Source organism: Bufo gargarizans, chromosome 2 (assembly GCF_014858855.1).
Source record: "Bufo gargarizans isolate SCDJY-AF-19 chromosome 2, ASM1485885v1, whole genome shotgun sequence".
Taxonomy (NCBI): Eukaryota; Metazoa; Chordata; class Amphibia; order Anura; family Bufonidae; genus Bufo; species Bufo gargarizans.
The window spans coordinates 267817541-267843064 of NC_058081.1; positions in this window are offsets into that span (position 1 = coordinate 267817541).

The window sequence follows — 25524 nt, forward strand, 5'->3', positions numbered from 1 at the left end:
AACAATGGGCCAGATTTATCATGACTCTGACAGCTCACTCCACTTTCACATATGGCTAAAATCAGTTTTAGCCAAGTCAGATTTATGATCGGCCCTTTAAGACTGTAATAAATGTGGTTTGACGGTAGCAGTTTATCCGTCAGTAAGCGGCTTTACAAAAGTCGCACATCTTTACGAAAAAGTAGCACGTTTTTATGAAAAAGTCGCATGTTCTATTAAAAAGTCTCATAAGATAAGCATGGTCCTCACTGGAGTGAAATTGCGACTTTTTAAAATAGTCCCAATAGTAAATCTGTCTAGAGATTCATTTACATAAGAAAACACGCCCACTTTCAGAAAACTGGCGAGCATAGTGCAGAGCAGAAAAAAGTCGCAAATGTGTGCGCAGTTTTAGCGTTTGGGACTTTTTTGGGGACTTTTTCACTCCATTATTCTGACCTGAGCTAATGATAAATCTGTCCCAATGTCTTGTTCTGTAGCACTGGCCCATCATCTCTTCTGAAAAGCAGACAAGACCCTGCAACTTCAGAAGCAGCTAGCTTACACACCAGGGACCCCTCACATAACCAAATAAACAAGAGAGGCAAGACTGAATAAGTATATACACCTCAGCATATTTACTGAGGTGGACACAGGAAGGCTGTTCAATAGAAACAGGAGATGGCGCTAGTAAAAAAAAAAGGTTTAGAATTATGGCCTTAATTTAAATATAAACAATAATCTTCAAGGGACATCCCATTAAAATTATCTATTCCAGGCTTCTTAAGAGAATTCTTGAAGAAACAGCATAATAACGGACCAGTCACTGTGCATTGTGTACTGGAATGGAGAAAACGAAAGAAATGACTGCAGCCAATGGTAAAAAATATATACAAGGATATATAGTTCAATGATCACATACAGTAATAAGTGATACCTCCCACATAGAATGTTCCCCAAAAAGTTAAAAATACACATGTACGTTTGGTTCCGCCGAAGGTGTATAGGTGTTCAATGGGGAGAGAGAAGAAAACTGCCATACATACCTGGCAACAGCATATTTCATGGGAGAACAAAAGAATTGGGCAAAAATATTGATTTCACCCGATCCTTCTCTCCCTCCACATCATCTGTTAGGAGAGAGGAGCCCCCACACTCAGTAGAGTCTTGGCCAAGCACGACAATACACTAACGTATATGGGGGCCTTAAGGCCTAAAGCAGACATATCTCTAATAATTCAAGAGAATTTGTCACTTGTATCTTCATTATTATATATTATTCATGCAGACTCTAGAGCAGAGTGTCAGGGAGACAGAAGTAAGGGAGATGTTTCTCCCAGAAGAGTTGGCAAGGCTCTTAGGCACACACATTTTTAAAATTATTCTCACATCTCTCAATTACTGTACTTTTTTGTGGTCTAAGGTCTCTAATAGGGCTGAAACGATTATTCGAATAACTCGATTAAATCAAGTCAAAAAATTCATCGATGCAGTTTCCCTGCATCGAGGAATCGTTTACACCACGTGATCACGGAGCGGGAGTGAAATTAAACGTCTCACTCACCGCTTCCTTGTCCTCCGGAGGTCAGAGAGGCAGGACTGAGCCGGCCGGCACAGAGGAGGGAGGAGGGAGGAGGAGGAGGGAGGAGGAGGGAGTCCCTCCCTCCCCACTGTGCGCGGCTGCCGCTGAACACCAATGAGGACAGAGTAGGAGGAGGAGGGGAGGGACTGTGGCCACTGCACTACCAATGAATCTGCCGGCCATATCCCACAGGGTCCCCCCCCCCCCCCCCCATCATTGGTGGTAGTTTGCATTTCCGATCGGAGCCCCAGCAGTGTAATGCTGGGGCTCCGTTCGGTTACCATGGCAGCCAGGACGCTACTGAAGTCCTGGCTGTCATGGTATGTTAGTGAGCAGAGAGCAGCGCATTATACTCACGTGCGCTGTGGCTGCCGGTCGCTCCTTCTTCTGTCTGTGCGGCGGATTGCTAATGCTTACAGCATTAGCAATGCGCCGCGCAGACCTATGAGAAGGAGCGACCGGCGGCCACAGCGCACGTGAGTATAATGCGCTGCTCTCTGCTAACTAACATACCATGGCAGCTAGGGCTTCAGTAGCGTGACTCCTGGCTGCCATGGTAACCGATCGGAGCCCCAGCATTACACTGCTGGCGCTCCGATCGGAACTGCAAACTGCCACCAATGATGGGGGGGGAAGCAGATCAGAGGCTGGGGGGAGGCAGATAAGAGGCTGGGGGGAGGGGGGGAGGCAGATGAGAGGCTGGGGGGAGGGGGGGAGGCAGATCAGAGGCTGGGGGGAGGCAGATCAGAGGCTGGAGGGGGGGCAGATCAGAGGCTGGAGGGGGGAGGCAGATCAGAGGCTGGGGGCAGGGAGGCAGATCAGAGGCTGGGGGCAGGGAGGCAGATCAGAGGCTGGGGGCAGGGAGGCAGATCAGAGGCTGGGGGCAGGGAGATGGAGAGAGAGTGGTTAATGGAGGCTGCAGGCACCACCTTGGTATGTATAAAGTTATTGGTTTAGAGAGGGGTTAATGAAGGCACCTCCAAGGTGCTTTCATTAACCTCTTCAAACCAATAACTTTATACATGCCTAATGCCAAGGTGCTTCCATTAACCCCTCCAAACCCAATGGGCATGTATAAATTTATTGGTTTGGAGGGGTTAATGGAAGCACCTTGGAGGTGCCTTCATTAACCCCTCTCTAAACCAATAACTTTATACATACCTAATTACGTACGTTATTTTAAGTAGCTTTTTCTTATTAGATTACTCGATGAATCGAGAAATATAATCGATAGAATACTCGATTACAAAAATATTCGTTTACTGCAGCCCTAGTCTCTAATAATTTAGGGACTTAGAAGGGACTATTTATGTAGGGTTTTTGGTATGTATTTGTTAACCCCTTCAGGACACACCCCTTTTTCACCTTCCTGACAGCCTATTTTTGCAAATCTAATCCAATCTTATCCAAGTGATTCTGATAATGTACTTTATGTTAAAGGTAAATTTGAGTCAATATGTTTAACATTTATTTATTAAAAATCCCAAATTGACAGAAAATTTTGAACAATTCGCTATTTCAATTTCTAAATTTGAATTTGTCTGCTTTTAAGGCGGATAGATAGAAATTAGCAAATTTCCAAGTTTCAATTTCTCAACTTCTATAATACATAGTAATACCTCCAAAAATAGTTATTACTTTACATTCCCCATATGTCTACTTCATGTTTGGATCATTTTGGGAATGATATTTTATTTTTTGGGGATGTTACAAGGCTTAGAAGTTTAGAAGCAAATCTTGAAATTTTTCAGAAATGTTCAAAAACCCAATTTTTAGGGACCAGTTCATGTCTGAATTCACTTTGCGAGGCTTATATAATAGAAACCAACCAAAAATGACCCCATTCTATAAACTACACCCCTCGAGGTATTCAAAACTGATTTTACAAACTTTGTTAACCCTTTAGATGTTTCACAAGAATTAATGGAAAATAGAGAGACAATTTCAAAATTTCACTTTTTGGGCAGATTTTCCATTTTAATAATTTTTTTCCAGTTACAAAGCAAGGGTTAACAGCCAAACCAAACTCAATATTTATGGCCCTGATTTTGTAGTTTACAGAAACACCCCATATGTGGTCATAAACTGCTGCACGGGCACACGGCAGGGCACAGAAGGAAAGGAATGCCATGCAGTTTTTGGAAGGCAGATTTTGCTGGACTGTTTTTTTTTTACGCCATGTCCCATTTGAAGTCTCCCTGATGCACCCCTAGAGTAGAAACTCCATAAAAGTGACCCCATCTAAGAAACTACACCCCTCAAGGTATTCAAAACTGATTTTACGAACGTCGTTAACCCTTTAGGTGTTCCACAAGAGATATTGGCAAATAGAGATGAAATTTCAGAATTTCAATTTTTTGGGCATATTTTCCATTTTTCCAAGTAACAAAGCAAGGGTTAACAGCCAAACCAAACTCAATATTTATGGCCCTGATTCTGTAGTTTATAGAAACACCACATATGTGGTCGTAAACAGCTGTACGGGCACACGGCAGGGTGCAGAAGGAAAGGAATGCCATGCAGTTTTTGGAAGGCAGATTTTGCTGGACTGTTTTTTTTTCCACTATGTCCCATTTGAAGCCCCCCTGATGCACCCCTAGAGTAGAAACTCCAAAAAAGTGGCCCCATTTTTGAAACTACGCGCTAGGGTGGCAGTATTGTTGGTACTAGTTTAGGGTACATATGATTTTTGGTTGCTCTATATTACACTTTTTGTGAGACAAGAAATAGCAGTTTTGGCACCGTTTTTATTTTTTGTTATTTACAACATTCATCTGACAGGTTAGATCTTGTGATATTTTTATAGACCAGGTTGTCACGTATGCGGCGATACCTAATATGTATACTTTTTTTTAATGTAAGTTTTACACAATGATTTCATTTTTGAAGCAAAAAAAAATCATGTTTTAGTGTTTCCATAGTCGGCCATAATTTTTTCAGTTTTTGGGTGATTACCTTAGGTAGGGTATGATTTTTGCGAGATGAGATGACTGTTTTATTGGCACTATTTTGGGGTGCATGTGACTTTTTGATTGCTTGCTATTACACTTTTTGTGATGTAAGGTGACAAAAAATGGTTTAATTAGCACAGTTTTTATTTTCAATTTTTTACGGTGTTCTTCTGAGGGGTTAGGTCATGTGATATTTTTATAGAGCTGAGCGATACGGACGCGGCGATACCTAATATGTATACTTTTTTTTATTTGTGTAAGTTTTACACAATGATTTCATTTTTTAAGCCAAAAAAATCATGTTTTAGTGTTTCCATAGTCTGAGAGCCATAATTTTTTCATTTTTTGGGCGATTACCCTGGGTAGGGTATGATTTTTGCGGGATGAGATGACGGTTTTATTAGAACTATTTTGGGGTGCGTGTGACTTTTTGATCGCTTGCTATTACACGTTTAGTGATGTAAGGTGACAAAAAAAATTTTTTTTAGCACAGTATTTATTTATAATTTTTTACGGTTTTCATCTGAGGGGTTAGGTCATGTGATATTTTTATAGAGCCGGGCGATACGAACGCGGTGATACCAAATATGTGTACTTTTTTTATTTATGTAAGTTTTACACAATAACAGCTTTTTTTAAACCAAAAAAATGATGTTTTATTCTGAGTCATAGTTTTTTTTTTGGCGGGATGAGGTGATGGTTAGATTGGTACTATTTTGGTGGGCAAACGCCTTTTTTTTTTTACTTTATTTGGGGAAAATGACGTTTTTGTTTAATTTTACTTTCAATTTTTGGGGGGAAAACTTAATTTTTTCAACTTTTTTCACTTTATTTTTTGTCCTACTTTGGGACTTTTGGGGGTATATTCCTTTACAATGCATTCCAATACTTCTGTATTGGAATGTATTGGCTGTATGAGTAATACTGTGTATTACTCATACAGCTTCCAGGGCCTGTGAGATCCAGGGAGCTGGATCTCACAGGTTCTTCACCAGAAGGCAGCGCAGATGCCTCAGGAAGGCATCGCGTTGCCTTCCATGCCATCGGGTCCCCCCCACAGCCCCATGGGGACCCAATGGCACCGCCGCCGCACAATAAAAATCTGCAAACCGCATGTCTGAATTGACCTGCGGTTTGCGGCGATCGTCGACACGGGGGGGTCACGGGACCCCCCGGGCATTTAGCCGAGGTGCCTGCTCAATGATTTGAGCAGGCACCTCGTTCCAATCACCGCCCCTAAGGGGTTAAGTAGCATATGAATAATTTTGCTCTAATTAAAACCAGCCTATGGAAAAGATTGGTTATTTAGCAGTGCATAACGAAGATGGAGGAATCTCCAAATGCATACTACAAAAACAAAAGACAAAGTTAGCACATTCTGTAAAATGATGTGAATGCGCAGGTGTTTATCACCATAGCAGGAACGACAAAAGGCAAACACAATTCAACAGCATCTACAAATGGAATATATAAACTAATGTTATATTCACTATGTAAAAGAATATCAGGTACTTAGCAAATAAATTTACCTCATATTATTTTACATAGTGAATAGAAGATTAACCCCTTCCCAACATTTGCCGTACATATTTTTAAAGATAGAGCCCGCTCATGAGCAGTGCAAGCATCATAGCAACTGGCTGCACACAACAGACACCCGAGTCCAATGTCCGCAATCGGCAGTAATGCTAATCTTAAACATTTAACCCGTCCAGGGAATCTAAGAGGCTGAAAACCCGTAAAAACGCGTGTTTCCTGGCCAGGAATGCCTCCCCTGGGTGGAGATCAAGGAAAGCATTTCAAGTAAAAAAAAAAAAGTAAACGTAAAAAGATATAAAAACTCAAAATACCCCCCTTTCCTCAAAATAAAAATAAATAAACCAATAAAAAACTTAACATCATGGCTATCGTCATGTGCAAAAACACCTGTACTATTAAAATATAAAAAAACTTCTCATACGGTGTATAGCATAACAAAAAGAAAAAATGTCAGATTCACCACTTTTTCATCACTTTACCTCCTCAAAAAATATAATGAATAAAAAGTGACCAATAGATCATACACACCCCAAAATGGTATTAATAAAAACTACAGATCATCCTGCAAAAAATGAGTCCCCACATAGCTCCGTAAACATAACTATAAAAAATTATTGGGGGATCGCCTTAATTGTACTGACCTGGAGAATGAAGAGCACAAGTGAACACTTTAAAAACAAAGCCCATAAAATACTGGTGGAATTGCAAATATTTTTTTTTTATTCCACCCTATTTGGATTTTTTTTTCCAGCTTCCCACTACATCCTCTACAAAATTGAATTATGCCCTTAGAAAGTACAATTTGTTCTGCAAAAACAAGCCCTCGTACAGCTATATGAACAGAAAAATGAAAAAGCTATGGCTCTAAACAAAAATTCCAAAAAACTGAAAATTGCTCCATGACGAAAGGGTCAATCCATATATTCTATATTTGCTCTTGCATTGTGTCTGCTTTTACTTTTGTAGTTTCAACCATGGCGATGTCCACCTGCGCATTCACTTCATTTTACATGATGTGCTGACTAAGGGCGGGCTCACATCATCGTTATGGATTCCGTTTTTGTTTTCGAAAAGGCCGGAATTCATAAGACAGAAGTCAAAACGGAAGCCTTTAAGAGGCATTCTGTTTTGATCCTTCATAATACAAGTCTATGGGCAGCATAACAGATTCGTCCTGGTTTCCATTGTGCAGGAGTCCAGTCTTGCATATCGGAAACCAAGACGGATCCATTATGCTACTCATAGATTTGTATTATGACGGAATGCAAAACGGAAGCCTTTAAGAGGCATTCCATTTTGCTTTTCGTCATAATAGAAGACTATGGGAATCATAACGGATCAGTCTGGTTTCCGTTATGCAGAATGGAAAAAAAAAGTCCTGTCGACAGGACTTTGATTTTTATCTTGCATAATGGGATCCAGACGGATCCATTGTGATTCCCATAGACTTCTATTATGACTGATAAAAACGGAATGCCTCTTAAAGGCTTCCGTTTTGACTTCTGTCTTATGGATTCCGTTATTTTCCGTTGCAACCTTGTTATAACAGAAAACAAAAACAAAATCCATAACGGTGTTGTAAACCCGCCCTAACTTTGTCTTTTGTTTCTGGGTCTGCTAGGACCCTGCAGCTCCTGCAGCCACCCAGCACCAGGAGATAACATGATCGTGGAAATTGCAGCAGGAAGCTGCATTGCAACTTCCTGGTCTGTTTACAGGGCGCTAACTGTCCATTACAGCCTTTGGGGGCTATATTATGGATCTGTACAATACTGATCTATAATAAATCTGTGTGCATAAGTATGATTATTTTTATTGTTCCAGATAATATCATTGTTTTTTTCAATAAGGGGAATATACCACGGCATGTTGCTCTTTACAATGCTCTGATCCTCTCCAGAAATTATTGTTTTATAGCCAGGAAAGTGAACATCTGTACTAATTGAACTGATAATATCCATCGTTTTGGAAACCAAGTACCTTTTTTTCTTTTTTTCAAAGTAATTCACACATTTTCAAGTATAAAACCTATAGCCAGACATTACTCCACAGGGATTTTTACAATAATTGAGCCCTTTTCCCAGGCTCAGTGATTCCCTACCTGACATTTCTAATTAGAGGCGACTTCTACTTAGAACCACTATTATTGGAGAAAGGACAAACCATATGCTACATTTGACCTTCACTTATTTTCGCTAACATTTTAATTTTTCAACATAATTATTATAAGCCTAGAGATTAGAACGAAGAAGTAAACTGCTGTGACAAAAAATAGCAAAAGAATAAAAAAGAAAGCTTGACCTGGAAATTATTTAAGCTGCACAAAAGGAGAAGAAAAGCAAAGTAGTAGCGGAGACAGTGTGTACACTGCAGTATTACACAGATGGGAGACTAGTGTATGATGTAAAGGTGAACTTATACAGCCATTTATTAAACCTGAGTTAGTAGGAGGCACAAAACTGACAAAGAGGCACACAATTAGCGAGATTCCTGCTTGATCCTCTGCAATATATATTACAGAATACAGCTCTCAGCATACAATGTTCTATATCTGGGGTTATTATGAATGCCAAATATCAGCATACTGATTAGCAATGATAAAAACAGAATATAGATATATTACATATAGTGCACTGGAGCTATACATTACAGCAACAAAGAACTGCTGCGGGGTACAAAGTAAATTGCTCAGTAGTAGGATTTCTATAAGCAAATTAACAATGGAGAAGAATTATTATACCAAAAAATACATTCTACTTGTTTTCTGCTATAATTGCATTGAAAAGATGGTATTTGTGATATCTAGTATGTAGAGTCTAGTTGTCTTGAATATGATATTTATTGTCCTTTCAGTCATTCTAATTAAATAATGTGTACTGCATATTGACAGCTAATTAAACTGTTACCATTAAAATGCGAATTAATAGGGCAGCACGGTGGCTCAGTGTTTAGCACGGGTGCCTTGCAGCGCTGGGGTCCTAAGTTCGAATCTGAGCAAGGACAACATCTGCATGGAGTTTGTATGTTCTCCCCGTGTTTGCGGGGTACTCTGGGTACTCTGGTTTCATCCCACACTCCAAAGACATACTGGGGAACTTAGGGAACTTAGATTGTGAGCCCCACTGGGGACAGTTGGACACTAATGTTTGTAGAGCTCTGCGGTATATAGTAGCGCTATAGAAGTGCATAAAATAAATAAAATTTGCAGCCAGCATACTATAGAGCCGAAGGAGCTGAGCAGATTGATATATAGTTTGTTGGAAAAAGACTTCATAAAACCTATATTTTATTCATTTAAATTCCTGCTCGTTCTAGACTTTGAAGTCAGGGAGACGGTCCTATCAGTGACTGTCAGCCTTCCCTCTATGACTGTGTATACAGATATAGCTGTCAGTCACTGATAGGAACGTCTCCTGGACTGCAAAGTCTAGAATGAGCAGGGATGTAAATGAACTATGTACAAGTTCTACTGAATCTTTTCCCATAAACTATATGTCAATCTGCTCTGCTCCTCCTCAATAACCTGCTGCCTGCAGCCCAGACACTATTTTCAACGGGACATGTTCTCTTTAAATGTTGGTCATCAGAACTAACAATTCTTGATGGTTGTGACTCCACTAGAACAATTGAGAATATGTTGATATGTGGCAGAATTAAATACCATAGAAATTCACTCCTTACATCTGAATGGGATTGTTTGTCCAACCTAGTATGCTTTTTACTGCATTTCTGGAACATATCTGCCACATGTGAACATAGTCTAAGGGTAAATTCACACGTCCGTGAATATGTCCGCACACGTTCCGCAATTCTGCGGAACAGGTGCGGACCCATTCATTCTGTATAGGGCAGGAATGGTGTCCGCATCCGCATTTCTGGAGTGCACCCCCGATCTTCCGATCCGTGGCTCCAGAAAAAAATAGAACATGTCCTATTCTTGTCCGCAATTGCGGACAAGAATATACAGTTCTATAGGGGTGCCAGCCAGGTATATTGCGGATCCGCAATACACTACGGACGTGTGAATGGATCCTAACAGTAATATCCATTCCTATTTTCTTGTCCTTAAAATGAAAAATATCAGATATGATATTGATTATTCTCATAGCTACTAAACAAGTTACAAGAAAATTTTTTTTTTAAAGTTACAATATTGTGGAAATGGCTCTATAGAACAGTCAGGGTGACTGGCGTTTCAGGCATAACAGTTGATACTAGTTTGTTGCCCACAGCAAATTAAAGGAGACCTAAACCTGAAACCACAAAGGTGGAACAGTGCTTCTCAGAATGCTCTGCAGCTTCAGGGTATCCTCTACCAAGTCCTGGACACTAGGTTTCCTTTAGATACTTTCTTTGCCCTGAATATTGTAGGCTTAGGTAAGTCCAAGAGAGGCAGTTCTGGTAGTGTTAGTTATCTATCTGCTGAAGCCACCTTGACGCCTGGTAGATGGGCCTGACACACGTTTGATCAAAAATGTGTGCAAAGAGCTTATATTTTATAATTTATAGTAGGTATAATACCGCTTTAATTTAGAATGATCTCCATTTCTCAGTTTTATTGTTTGTATGTGAAATGTTGTGCTGCCATACTTTTATTAGCTTTCTGTATGCTCGCTTTATGGATATAAACCTGTGATCATGAATGTGCTAGTCTAAATTTTCTTGTAGTATATATATATATATATATATATATAGATATAGATATACACACACACAGTGGATCTAAAAAGTCTACACACCCCTGCTAAAATGTCAGGTTTCTGTGATGTAAAAAAAAATGAGACAAAGATAAATAATTTCTGAACTTTTTCCACCTTTATTGTGACCTATAAACTGTACTACTCAATTAAAAACAAACTGAAATCTTTTAGGTAGAGGGAAAAAAATCTAAAAATAAAATAATATGGTTGCATAAGTGTGCAAACCCTTAAACTAATACTTTGTTGAAGCACCTTTTGAATTTATTACAGCACTCAGTCTTTTGGGGTATGAGTCTATCAGTATGGCACATTTTGACTTGGCAAGATTTGCCCAATCTTCTTTTCAAAAACACTCCAAATCTGTCAGATTGCGAGGGCATCTCCTGTGCACAGCCCAATACAGATCACTCCACAGATTTTCAATCGGATTCAGGTCTGGGCTCTGGCTGGGCCATTGCAAAACTTTAATCTTCTTCTGGTTCAGCTTTCTAGCAGAAGCCTGAAGGTTTTGTGCCAATATTGACTGGTATTTGGAACTGTTCATAATTCCCTCTAGCTTAACTAAGGCCCCAGTTCCAGCTGAAGAAAAACCTGCCACCACCATGCTTCACTGTGGGAATGGTGTTCTTTTGGTGATGTGTAGTGTTGTTTTTGGGCCAAACATATCTTTTGGAATTATGGCCAAAAAGTTCAACCTTGGTTTCATCAGACCATAACACCTTTTCCCACATGCTTTTGGGAGACTTCAGATGTGTTTTTGCAAAATGTAGTCTGGCTTGGATGTTTTTCTTCGTAAGAAAAGGCTTTCGTCTTGCCACTCTACCCCATAGCCCAGACATATTAAGAATACGGGAGATTGTTTGTCACATGTACCACACAGCCAGTACTTGGAAATTCTTTTGTACCCTTCTCCTGACTGATACCTTTTAACAATGACATCCCTCTGATGCTTTGGAAGCTCTCTGTGGACCATGGCTTTTGCTGTGGGATGTCACTAAGAAAATTTCAGGAAAGACCAATTAGAGCAGCTGAACTTTTTTTGGGTTAATCAGAGGCACTTTAAATGATGGCAAGTGTATGCTGACTCCTATTTAACATGATTTTGAATGTGAATGCTTAATTCTGAACACAGCTACAGTACAGACCAAAAGTTTGGACACACCTTCTCATTCAAAGAGTTTTCTTTATTTTCATGACTATGAAAATTGTAGATTCACACTGAAGGCATCAAAACTATGAATTAACACATGTGGAATTATATACATAGCAAAAAAGTGTGAAACAACTAAAAATATGTCATATTCTAGGTTCTTCAAAGTAGCCACCTTTTGCTTTGATTACTGCTTTGCACACTCTTGGCATTCTCTAGATGAGCTTCAAGAGGTAGTCACCTGAAATGGTCTTCCAACAGTCTTGAAGGTGTTCCCAGAGATGTTTAGCACTTGTTGGCCCTTTTCCCTTCACTCTGCGGTCCAGCTCACCCCAAACCATCTCGATTGGGTTCAGGTCCGGTGACTGTGGTGGCCAGGTCATCTGGCGCAGCACCCCATCACTCTCCTTCATCTTGGCATTCTCTTGATGAGCCTCAAGAGGTAGTCACCTGAAATGGTTTTCACTTCACAGGTGTGCCCTGTCAGGTTTAATAAGTGGGATTTCTTGCCTTATAAATGGGGTTGGGACCATCAGTTGCGTTGTGGAGAAGTCAGGTGGATACACAGCTGATAGGCCTACTAAATAGACTGTTAGAATTTGTATTATGGCAAGAAAAAAGCAGCTAAGTAAAGAAAAACGAGTGGCCATCATTACTTTAAGAAATGAAGGTCAGTCAGTCCGAAATATTGGAAAAACTTTGAAAGTGTCCGCAAGTGCAGTCACAAAAACCATCAAGCGCTACAAAGAAACTGGATCACATGCGAACCGCCCCAGGAAAGGAAGACCAAGAGTCACCTCTGCTGCGGAGGATAAGTTCATCCGAGTCACCAGCCTCAGAAATCGCAGGTTAACAGCAGCTCAGATTAGAGACCAGGTCAATGCCACACAGAGTTCTAGCAGCAGACACATCTCTAGAACAACTGTTAAGAGGAGACTGTGTGAATCAGGCCTTCATGGTAGAATATCTGCTAGGAAACCACTGCTAAGGACAGGCAACAAGCAGAAGAGACTTGTTTGGGATAAAGAACACAAGGAATGGACATTAGACCAGTGGAAATCTGTGCTTTGGTCTGATGAGTCCAAATTTGAGATCTTTGGTTCAAACCACTGTGTCTTTGTGCGACACAGAAAAGGTGAACGGATGGACTCTACATGCCTGGTTCCCACCGTGAAGCATGGAGGAGGAGGTGTGATGGTGTGGGGGTGCTTTGCTGGTGACACTGTTGGGGATTTATTCAAAATTGAAGGCATACTGAACCAGCATGGCTACCACAGGTGGCTACTTTGAAGAACCTAGAATATGACATATTTTCAGTTGTTTCACACTTTTTTGTTATGTATATAATTCCACATGTGTTAATTCATAGTTTTGATGCCTTCAGTGTGAATCTACAATTTTCATAGTCATGAAAATAAAGAATACTCTTTGAATAAGAAGGTGTGTCCAAACTTTTGGTCTGTACTGTACATCCCCAGTTATAAGTGTGTACACTTATGCAACCACAATATTTTAGTTTTTTGTTTTCTTCCCTCCACCTAAAAGATTTCAGCAGATTTTCAATTGATTGGTACAGTTTATGGGTCACATAAAAGGTGGAAAACGTTCTGAAATGATTTATGGGTTTTTTTTACATCACAGAAACCTGACATTTTAACAGGGGTGTGTATACTTTTTATATCCACTATATATATGTATACATATATATATATATATATATATATATACGTAAGAGAGACCAAAGATAAAATGTAAGAGGTTAGAGGATATCCCACAGTGCTGATTGATAGACACAAAAAGAGCGTCCAGTCATTATTTAGGGTCGATCTTCTTAAGCCTAAATCTAAACAAGATTTTTTCCTAGGTTCTCAGATTTCAGTAATGATTTATTGAGAATTTTAAATAAAAACTTGTGTGTTGTTAAGGCTGTCCTTGGACATATTGAGGTGTTCATACAGAATCCACTCATGTCATACAGACGTAATTACAATCTACGTGATCGTCTGTTAAAGTCTGATATAAATGTTCCTAAAATTAGACAAACCTTTCTCAAACCCCAAAAACTGGGGTCATTCCTATGTTTAAGGTGTGTTAATTCCCTCTATATATGTAAAGGTATTACGTTTAAACATCTAATTTCTGGTAAAGAATTCCCTATCAAAAAATTTCTAATTTGTTCAACTAAATGGGTAATATATGTCCTGTGGTGCCCCTGCAATCTTCTATATGTGGGGAAAATCACATGTGATATTAAGACCCGGTTGAATAATCATCGTTTTTTGATCTGACAGAAGTGCTTGGATTTGCCTGTGTCCAAGCATTTTAAAGAACAGAAACATAAAGAAAAAGACCTTAAATTTATGTTAGTAGACCATATCCCCCCTCTGAGAAGGGGAGGGGATAGGTTGTCTTTCTTAAAAAAAATCCGGAATTGAAATGCATTTTTGATTTAAACACACTGAGACCTCATGAGCTCAATGTTGAAGTCACACAGGGCATGTTTAGATTTTTTTTGTTAGATAGTTTTTTTAAAATATTGTTTTGATTTGCCCTTTGTCTCCCAGGATCCTGTCCCCAGTATTGTTAGGATTGTGATATACACTTTACAATCTTTTTGTTTTTTCACCTCCTTCTTCCAGGAGTGAGGGAATGAGAGTCGCCCCACCACTAAGGAGGAAACGGACATGCAGAGATGGATTTTCATGTAATTTTTTTTTATTTTTTCCCCAAAAAAAATTCACCTCTATCTATGCTGTGGGTTATTCTTTGATTACAGGTATGGTTTGCACAAGGAATGAGGGCTTTATATTCATCCCAGTGCTCCATTAGGATGGTTCCAGTGGACAGAATTAAGATTATCATATTTGGTAAATGGGACATAGTATATGCCCTGATTTGCCGACTAGTCCACAACTGGTGGCATAATTATATTTGATCATGTATTACCCAGATGCATTCCATTATTGCTTTTAAAGAACTGCCAATTTCCAATATGCCATTTTCTACATTCATTCTGATCCAGTGCATGTGTTTACCTATTGAGTTACCAAGATGGAGCTGCCTGTGTGACTATTTAACAAGCATCATGTGTTTTCCAGAATTGCAGTTGGAGTGCTGTGATCTCTTTGAGAACTTATTCCTATGATTGTGGATCGGGGTCTGGATTGCAGGCACCATTTTTACACTTTGTCAGTGCTTGCTGCAGGTTCTTTAATAGATTTACTGAGGAAAATAAACTGTCAGATGAAATGCAGAGTGTAAAAGTAAATTCCCCATTAAAGGGAGTCTGTCATCAAAGTTTCACCTTTTTAACCCTTCCCATAGCTTTCTAGCAGCCTTACAGTTAATAAAAACGTTACCTTTATGAGCAATCCTGGACTTATAAAACCGTCAAAAAACAACTTAGTAGCATATGCAAATGAGGGCTCTCAAGTGCCCAGGGCGGCCTTACCCTCGTAGGTGCCCAGCTAGCTCAGCCTTATCGTCGCTTCCCCCCGCCCATTCTTTCCCTCAGCCCGCCCATCCTTTCCCTCTGACCGCAAAGAAGTGGCAGATGAGGTTTAACACTGACAAATTAGTTATGCACATGGGAAGAAATAATGAAAGTCACCAGTGCATACAAAATTTTAAAACACTGGGTAACATTGATATGGAAAAGGACTTAGGAATTTTAGTGAACAGCAAAGTAAGCTGTAGAAACCAGTGCCAGACCGCTGCTGCCAAGGCCAATAAGATAATGGGTTGCATCAAAGTGGCAGAGATGTCCGTGATGAGAAAATAGTCCTACCACTTTACAAATCTCTAGTCAGACCACACACGGAGTACTGTGTACAGTTCTGTGCTCCTGTGAACAAGGCAGACATAGCAGAGCTGGAGAGGGTTCAGAGAAGGGCAACTAAAGTAACAACTGGAATGGCTGGACTACAGGACCATGAAAGGTTTAAAAAATTAGGATTATTCACTTTAGAAAAAAGACAACTGAGCGGAGATCTAATAACTATGTATAAATATATCAAGGATCTGTACAGAGATCTCTCCCATCATCTATTTATCCCCAGCACTGTGATTGTGATGAGGGACATCCTCTGCGTCTGGAGGAAAGAAGGTTTGTACACAAACATAGAAAAGGATTATTTACGGTAAGAGCAGTGAGACTATGGAACTCTCTGCCTGAAGGAAGTGGAAATGGTGAGTTCACTAAAATAATTCAAGAGGGGGCCTGGATGTTTTTTTGGAGTGTAATAATATTGCAGGCTATAGCTACTAGAGATGGGTCATGGATCTAGGGAGTTATTTGGATTGCCTGACTGGAGTCAGGAAAGTGGGAAAATTGGCTTCTACCTCACAGGGTTTGTTTTTGCCTTGGATCAACTTGCAGGATAACAGGCTGAACTAGATGGACAGATGTTTTTTTTTTCAGCCTTATAAACTGTTACTCTACAGTATGAGCTTGGACTCCCATATTGTTGAATGGATTAGGCAGTGGCAGTGGGTATATTCAGACCATGGTCTTGTTACCAGTGGGGTACCTCAGGGATCTGTTCTGGGACCCATATTATTTAATATCTTTATCAGCGAAATTGCAGAAGGCCTCGATGGTAAGGTGTGTCTTTTTGTTGATGACACAAAGATTTGTAACAGGGTTGATGTTTCTGGAGGGATACACCAAATGGAAAAAGATTTAGGAAAACTAGAGGAATGGTCAAACATCTGGCAACTAAAATTTTATGTTGATAAGTGCAAGATAATGCACCTGGGGCGTAAAAACCCAAAAGCAGAATATAAAATCAGTGATACAGTCCTAACCTCAGTATCTGAGGAAAGGGATTTAGGGGTCATTATTTCAGAAGACTTAAAGGTAGGCAGACAATATGCCGCTCTACAGAGCACTAGTGAGACATCATTTGGAATATTGTGCTCAGTACTGGAGACCATATCTCCAGAAGGATATCGATACTTTGGAGAGAGTTCAGAGAAGAGCTACTAAACTAGTACATGGATTGCAGGATAAATCTTACCAGGAAAGATTAAAGGACCTTAACATGTATAGCTTGGAAAAAAGATGAGACAGAGGGGATATGATAGAAACTTTTAAATACATAAAGGGAATCAACAAGGTAAAAGAGGAGAAAATATTTAAAAGAAGAAAAACTGCTACAAGAGGACATAGTTTTAAATTAGAGGGGCAAAGGTTTAAAAGTAATATCAGGAAGTATTACTTTACTGAGAGAGTAGTGGATGCATGGAATAGCCTTCCTGCAGAAGTGGTAGCTGCAAATACAGTGAAGGAGTTTAAGTACACATGGGATAAGCATAAGGCTATCCTTCATATAAGATAGGGCCAGGGGCTATTCATAGTATTCAGTATATTGGGCAGACTAGATGGGCCAAATGGTTCTTATCTGCCGACACATTCTATGTTTCTAGTATCTCACAAAAGTAAGTACACACCTCACATTTTTGTAAATATTTTATTATATCTTTTCATGGGACAACACTGAAGATATGACACTTTGATACAATGTAAAGTAGTTAGTGTACAGCTTGTATAACAGTGTAGATTTGGTGTGCCCTCAAAATAACTCAACACACAGGCATTAATGTCTAAACCGCTGGCAACAAAAGTGAGTACACCCCTAAGTGAAAATGGCCAAATTGTGCCCAATTTGACATTTTCCCTCCCTGGTGTCATATGACTTGTTAGTATTACAAGGTCTAAGGTGAGAATAGGGTGCAGATTTGTGAAATTTGTTGTTATCGCTGTCATACTCTCTCATACTGGTCACGATTGATTGGTAAAACTACAAGAATACAAACAGCATGTATGTATTAAGTACGTATTAAGTATAGAAATGCATGTACATTAACATTAACAGTGAAGCACGTGGTAAAATGGCTGCCTATACATAGAATTTAATACCTATCTAACAGTCACAACAACTCCTTGAGTAACAATTACAACTAACTGAACAGCTCTGCATAACATCATGTCCCCCCAACAAAGGTAGATCTCTCACCGAATATGCTTTTACAAGGATGGTGGAGTATGAGAAGGAGATATGCATTGGACAGCTCCGATGATGTGTCTTGGAGACTGGAGACTTCTGTTTCCCAGGATGCCTTGCACTCCCACAATGCAGTAGTCTTTGTAACAGGGAAACAAAGTGTAATACAACTTAACAACGCTAGATGGTGCTATAACCACACTAAGCACTTCTGAATACCCTGACTGAGGCAGAAGGTGAACTATAATGATGTTCTAACCCTGCTGGGCAGAACATATGTCCTGTGGTCTGATGAGACCAAGATAAACTTATTTAGTTCAGATGGTGTCAAGCGTGTGTGGTGGCAACCAGGTGAGGAGTACAAAGTCAAGTGTGTCCTGCCTACAGTCAAGCATGGTGGTGGGAGTGTAATGGTTTGGGGCTGCATGAGTGCTGCCAGCTGTGGGGAGCTACAGTTGATTGAGGGAACTATGAATTCTACCATGTACTGTAACATAGTGAAGCAGAGCATGATCTCCTCCCTTCGGAAACTGGGCCAAGGGCAGTATTCCAACATCATAACAACCCCAAACACACTTCCAAGCCGACCACTGCCTTGCTAAAGAAATTGAGGGTAAAGGTGCTGGACTGGCCAAGCATATCTCCGGGACTAAACCCTATTGGGCATCTGTAGGGCATCATCAAACAAAAGGTGGAGGAGCCCAAGGTCTCTAACCTCCACAAACTCTTTGATGTCGTCATGGAGAAGTGGAAGAGAATTTCAGTGACAACCTATGAAGATCTAGTGAACTCCATGCCCAAGAGAGTTAAGGGAGCACTGGAAAATAATGGTGGCCATATAAAATATTGAGATACAGTCAGGTCAATAAATATTGGGACATCAACACAATTCTAACATTTTTAGCTCTATACACCACCACAATGGATTTGAAATGAAACAAACAAGATGTGCTTTAACTGCAGACTGTTAGCTTTAATTTGAGGGTATTTACATCCAAATCAGGGGAACGGTGTAGGAATTACAACAGTTTGCTTATGTGCCTACCACTTGTTAAGGGACCAAAAGTAATGGGGCAATTGGCTTCTCAGCTGTTCCATGGCCAGGTGTGTGTTATTCCCTCAGTATCCCAATTACAATGAGCAGATAAAGGGTCCAGAGTTAATTTCAAGTGTGCTATTTGCATTTGGAATCTGTTGCTGTCAACTCTCAAGATGAGATCCAAAGAGCTATCACTATCAGTGAAGCAAGCCATCATTAGGCTGAAAAAACAAAACAAACCCATCAGAGAGATAGCAAAAACATTAGGCGTGGCCAACACAACTGTTTGCAACATTCTTAAAAAGAAGGAATGCATCAGTGAGCTCAGCAACACCAAAAGACCAGGAAGACCATGGAAAACAACTGTGATGGATGACCAAAGAATTATTTCCCTGGTGAAGAAAACACCCTTCACAACAGTTGGCCAGATCAAGAACACTCTCCAGGAGGTAGGTGTATGTGTGTCAAAGTCAACAATCAAGAGAAGACTTCACCAGAGTGAATACAGAGGGTTCACCACAAGATGTAAACCATTGGTGAGCCTCAAAAACAGGAAGGCCAGATTAGAGTTTGCCAAAAGACATCTAAAATAGCCTTCACAGTTCTGGAACAATATCCCATGGACAGATGAGACCAAGATCAACTTGTACCATAGTGATGGGAAGAGAAGAGTATGGAGAAGGAAAGGAACTGCTCATGATCCTAAGCATACCACCTCATCAGTGAAGCATGGTGGTAGTAGTGTCATGGCGTGGGCATGTATGGCTGCCAATAGAACTGGTTCTCTTGTATTTATTGATGATGTGACTGCTGACAAAAGCAGCAGGATGAATTCTGAAGTGTTTCAGGCAATATTATCTGCTCATATTCAGCCAAATGTTTCAGAACTAATTGGATGGCGCTTCACAGTGCAGATGGACAATGACCCAAAGCTTACTGCAAAAGCAACCAAAGAGTTTTTTAAGGGAAAGAAGTGGAATGTTATGCAATGGCCAAGTCAATCACCTGACCTGAAACCGATTGAGCATGCATTTCACTTGCTGAAGACAAAAATTGTTCTGAAAATGCCCCAAGAACTAGCAGGAACTGAAGACAGTTGCAGTAGAGGCCTGGCAGAGCATCACCAGGGATGAAAACCAGTGTCTAGTGATGTCTATGCGTTCTAGACTTCAGGCTATAATTGACTGCAAAGGATTTGCAACCAAGTATTAAAAAGTGAAAGTTTGGTTTATGATTATTATTCTGTCCTATTACTTTTGGTCCCTTAACCCTTTGAGGAACAAGGAACGTATTTGTCCCATGTTTTTAATTGCCTGTATTGTCTGACTAAGAACTTAAAATACTTTTTTTTTGTTTGAGTCAAAATATTAGTTCTTATCAACAAATGGATCTAGCTTTTTGCCAGTTATTTCATGAAATGGCTTAGTTACAGCAACTGAAGTGTACGAACTTCAGTTGCTGTAACACAAAAATGTAGCTTCTTTTGGCCTTCCATTAAAAGTGACCTAAATAGTCACATTTGTCCCGTGTCATAACTCCTCCCCCAAAAATGACACAAGTGTGGAAATGGTTTTATTTATTGTTCAAATACATTCTTAAATGGAAAAAAATATAATTATTTTTATATTGATGACGGTAATCTTATGGTCCTCAAAGGGTTAACAAATGGGAGGCACATATGCAAACTTTTGTAATTCCTACACCATTCACCTGATTTGGATGTAAATACCCTCAAATTAAAGCTGACAGTCTGCAGTTAAAGCACATCTAGTTTGTTTCATTTCAAATCCATTGTGGTGGTGTATAGAGCCAAAAATGTTAGAATTGTGTTGATGTCCCAATATTTATGGACCTGACTGTGTGTGTGTAAATATATATATATATATATATATATATATATATATATAGACAAAAGAAGTAGGACTGCACTCCGGAGTAGTGATGAAAACAAATAATTTTAATCACCCATAATGTGGCAAATCTTGCGACGTTTCGGCTCTCAAGAGCCTTCCTCAAGCATAGAGACAGTGAAAGTGAAGACATATAAAGGCATATTAAAAGTGTCCAACCAATCACAGTATGGTTACAATCAAATTAAAATACATACATCTGATACAAATAAATAGACAAAGTGCATGTGCATAAAGTGACAGGTGCCATACGATCTACAACTTCAGGATAATATCCCTTTGTGTAGAATAAAACATATGCAAAAAGAAAGTGATAATGAGATGAATGGGGATCATAGAAATTCGACCTTAGGTAGCCATGGGGCCCGCATATACCATCGCATTCATTGAGCGTCTCAATCTCTTCGTTGCTCATGTCCAGACTGACATCATCATATGAGTCACAGTGCAAAGGTTGGACACATGCGTTCTGTCGAGCCAAACTAAAACCGCCATTTTACTTAAGGGCAGCTTGCCCTATGGTTCCATTCATATTCATTGCATAAATGTTGGCTGAACAGAATGTTTACTGAACGAAGTATAAGACCGCGGTAGGGATCTCCTACATACGTCAGCATCTGGACCTGGATCCCAACCTGCCGGGAGGGACACCAGACCATATGGCCGCGAGTGTCAGAGGGGGACATCTCCATGAACTCCGCCGACACCCACAGCCCGATTGCTGGCAATAACGCAGTCATAGAGGGATTATCCCTCAACGTTACAGAAACAGCATCACACTAAGGAGTAATTACATGTCTGGAGTGGCGCATGAAAGAGAGAACGCTGATGTCGACACCGGGCCGTATTGCTCCCAAAAGATCAAAGTTCAAGGATCCGCATCCAATATTGTGTAGATAAAAATTTCTAAAAGGCAAAGAGAAATACATGCTTTAGTTTCTAAATATATATTACATTGTAATTACACGTTGTTCTTTCACAGTTCTCCTGCACTATTATACAAGTATGAGAGAGGTAAACCACACATATACAGAGGAATTTTTTTCTCTCTCTCTCTATATATATATATATATATATATATCTATAAAAATCCAGTGCATGTGAACAGCACTGCAGAATATGTGGAAATTGGGTGCCAGCGGCTGTTGGAGTGATCCTTACTCCCAAAATATATAAACCAGAAAAGTCCCTGGCACTTCCTTAGATAAAAGCTACTGGTGAATAAATCTACACTTTTTTATCTAAGGAAATGCCGTGGACTTTTCTGTGTTTTTATATATATGTATATACAGTACAGACCAAAAGTTTGGACACACCTTCTCATTCAAAGAGTTTTCTTTATTTTCATGACTATGAAAATTGTAGATTCACACCGAAGGCATCAAAACTATGAATTAACACATGTGGAATTATATACATAACAAACATGTGTGAAACAACTGAAAATATGTAATATTCTAGGTTCTTCAAAGTAGCCACCTTTTGCTTTGATTACTGCTTTCCACACTCTTAGCATTCTCTTGATGAGCTTCAAGAGGTAGTCCCCTGAAATGGTTTTCACTTCACAGGTGTGCCCTGTCAGGTTTAATAAGTGGGATTTCTTGCCTTATAGATGGGGTTGGGACCATCAGTGGGGTTGAGGAGAAGTCAGGTGGATACACAGCTGATAGTCCTACTGAATAGACTGTTAGAATTTGTATTATGGCAAGAAAAAAGCAGCTAAGTAAAGAAAAACGAGTGGCAATCATTACTTTAAGAAATTAAGGTCAGTCAGTCAGCCGAAAAATTGGGAAAACTTTGAAAGTAAGGGCTATTTGACCATGAAGGAGAGTGATGGGGTGCTGCGCCAGATGACCTGGCCTCCACAGTCACCGGACCTGAACCCAATCGAGATGGTTTGGGGTGAGCTGGACCGCAGGATGAAGGGAAAAGGGCCAACAAGTGCTAAACATCTCTGGGAACTCCTTCAAGACTGTTGGAAGACCATTTCAGGGGACTACCTCTTGAAGCTCATCAAGAGAATGCCAAGCGTGTGCAAAGCAGTAATCAAAGCAAAAGGTGGCTACTTTGAAGAACCCAGAATATGACATATTCTCAGTTGTTTCACACTTGTTTGTTATGTATATAATTCCACATGTATTAATTCATAGTTTTGATGCCTTCATAGTCATGAAAATAAAGAAAACTCTTTGAATGAGAAGGTGTGTCCAAACTTTTGGTCTGTACTGTATATATATACACACACATACACACGCATACACATACTGCATCTATAAGGTAAGGTACAAGGTATACCGTAGATGCATTTGTACAGATATATAATATATACAGCAGTGTACTGATATAAGGTACAAGGTACAATAGATGCAGTATATACAAATATATAGTTTATATGGCATGTACTGACATGTGAGGTACGAGCTGTAATTTATACCTCATACCTCACATGTCAGTACACTGCTGCATATACTGGCCAGGAATGGGTAGTAAGAGGGGCTATGAATGGGGCATGGGGGCCCAATTTAGATTACATAGTTAATACAGATAAAAAAGTCCATCACGTTCAACCAAGGGATAGGTGTGGACGTGAATCCCAGAAAGAATAAGACGCAGCATTAATGTCATTTGCTTTTAAGAATTTATCTAAGCCCTTTATAAAACTGTCCACTGTTCCTGCTGTGACCACATCCTGAGGTAGTGCATTCTTGCTAGATTCTTGTTATGGGGACCAGTGATTTCTATATATGCCCCTGGCATAAAATAGTGGCATAAAATGAAGCAGACTGCTTTATAGGGCACTTGTTAAAGAGAGTCTTTCACATAAAACTGACCATTATAGAACACTAACACCATGATCTGCATTATAGTCCCCATATTGGAATGCTACTTACCATACAGCTGTCCGTCGCTTATTTTCGCTAAAAAACACTTTTATTCAATATGTTAATTAGGTTCTGAAGATGCCCCGGGGTGGTGTTCAAGTGGCTGGTGCTTATCATATGAAACCCCTCCCCTTTCACCCCTCTGGCCCGCCCTAGGTTCTTCAGAAATCCAGTGCCTGGTTCAAAGCCTGGAGTTCCAGTGTGGGCTCACGTCGCACAACAGCCGATGAGCTGTCAATGTCGAGCGCTGCTGAAGCGCTGACAGACCGGCTGAAGCTGTCGGTGACTTGCGGAAATGTGCACACACACGGCGCACCTTCACCAGTAGCTCAGGCAAATTGGGGTAGGTTTTGAGAAACCGCTGAACTACAAGGTTGAACACATGGCCTAGGCATGGGATGTCTCTGAGCTTGCCGAGCTCCAAAGCAGCCACCAAGTTACGGCCATTATCAGACACAACCATGCCTGGTTCTAAGATAAGTGGCGAGAGCCACAGCTCAGTCTGGTCTTTTATCCCCTGCCACAGCTCTGCAGCGGTGTGCTGTTTGTCCCCTAAGCAGATTAGCTTCAGCACGGCCTGTTGCTACTTCCCCACTGCAGTGCTACACTGCTTCCAGCTACCAACTGATGACTGACTGGTGCTGCCTTCGGATAATTTGGAGGTGGAAGTGGAGGAGGAGGAGGAGATGTGGGGGTTGGAGCCACTAACGTAGATGCTGGCGGAAACCCTAATCGACGTAGGGCCTGTAATCCTTGGCGTCGGTGGCACCTGTGCCATCCCATGGTATGACTCGCTCCCGGCCTCCACAACGTTCACCCAGTCTGCCGAAATATAGCATCCCTGGCCGAATGCACTTGTCCATGTGTCCATGGTTAAGTGGACCTTCACAGTAACTGCGTTGATCAGGGCACGTGTGATGTTGGTGTAAGTCGGGCACGGAACACAGTGAAAAATAGTGGTGGCTGGGGACTTCGTAACAAGGGATGGCCACCGGCATTAGGCTGTGGAAGGCCTCAGTGTCCATAACTGCAGATCCCTCTCCCTCTGTACTGCTGTCCTCGCTCGGCTTTCCACCTTCCCAGGTTGGGTCAGTGACCTAATTGTCCACCACCTCCTCTTCCACTTCCTCACTCTGACCATCCTCCTGATTTGTTGACCTAACCACAACCTCAGTGATTGACAACTTTGTCTCATCCTCTTCATCAACCTCTTGAGGCAGTAATTGCGGTTGACTCATTGACAACTGTGTCTCATCATCATCCTCCTCATTAAACACAAATTGCCGTCCCCCACCATCATGTTCTTGTGACTTTGTATGTTCAAGAGGTTAGGGAATCAGGGCACAAGATCTCATGTCCCTGTTCAAGCGTGCTTGGCGAGAGGGCCAAAAGTGTGGGATCACTTGTTTGGTCAGACTGTAAATGTTGGGAGGATGAAGGATCAGGGTGAGGATTGTGTGGTAGCCAGACTCCTGGCTACTGAGACCGGACTTGGTGGAAGACAGGGAGGTGATTAACAGACTGGAAGCATTATCTGCTGCAATCCAACCGGGGTCTGACTTAACCACTTCAGCCCCGCTAGGTGAAACCCCCTTCATGACCAGAGCACTTTTTACACTTCGGCACTACACTCCTTTCACCGTTTATCGCTCGGTCATGCAACTTACCACCCAAATGAATTTTACCTCCTTTTCTTCTCACTAATGGAGCTTTCATTTGGTGGTATTTTATTGCTGCTGACATTTTTACTTTTTTGTTATTAATCAAAATGTAACGATTTTTTTGCA